This window comes from Narcine bancroftii, chromosome 5 (assembly GCF_036971445.1).
Source record: "Narcine bancroftii isolate sNarBan1 chromosome 5, sNarBan1.hap1, whole genome shotgun sequence".
Lineage (NCBI taxonomy): Eukaryota > Metazoa > Chordata > Chondrichthyes > Torpediniformes > Narcinidae > Narcine > Narcine bancroftii.
This window is the reverse complement of record NC_091473.1, coordinates 153,579,354-153,580,341: the sequence shown is the minus strand read 5'-3', so window position 1 is coordinate 153,580,341 and position 988 is coordinate 153,579,354.

Sequence of the window (988 nt, the reverse complement as noted above, 5' to 3'; positions counted from 1 at the left end):
AAATGTGTGTCTTCACATGACATCCCCCTGCTGCTGGTCTCTTACAGAGGCAATAATGAGCGATCTCCAGTTTCAATTGACACAAACACCCATCCCTGGGTTACAAATACCCACCTCGTGGACATCTTTACTTCCAGCAAACTTCCATTATTAAACTCCAAAGACATGCTTATTCTGACAAGGCAGAACCAGTTTCCCCTCTCTATCCATTTTTAATTATTCATTCTTATCAATCTTTATTTGATGCCATTCATTACAAGATTGTGACAGTATAATCAGGGATTTTACAACTTGGGGACAAAACTCAACTGCTGGAAGCCCATTTGTTACCCAGGGGCAGCCTGGATTTGGGTAGCAGTGGTGCACAAGTCAACACTGCTCCCTCACAGCTCTGGAGACCTGGGTTCAATCCCCAGCTCTGGTGCTGTCTGTGTGGAACTTGCATGTTCTCCTTGTGACCGCGTGGTTATCCCCAGGGACTCCTATTTCCTTCCCTGTCCCCAAGATATGCGGGTTGGTGGGTTAATTAGCTGCTGTGAATTGTCCCCAGTGTGTGGGTGAGGGGGAGGGATCGGCTGTGGGTTGAATAAAATGGGATTTGGTGCAAGTGGTGAGCACAGACTCAGGGGGCCAAAGGGACTGTTCCTGTGTCCATAACATCCCCTACAGGGGATATGGGCATCCAACACAGGATTGGCAGACCTGTACAGCAGATCCCCGTCAGCAGCGTAACCACCTCATTGCCTCTCCACCCTAAGCAGATGCCTGTTTCGAGAGCAGGGCAAGAGGAATCTGGCACCAGCATCCAACAGAAACCACATCACTGCCCTCCTCAGTAGAGATCCAGAAAAGCATGTGCCTCCCTGTCACCATGGGCCCACAACAGACTGGAGGATTTCTGCTCAAGTGTCAGACCAACCACCAGGTTCAGGAACAGCTACTCCCCCTCCACCATCAGACTCCAACAACAAACTCAGTCAGGGACTCA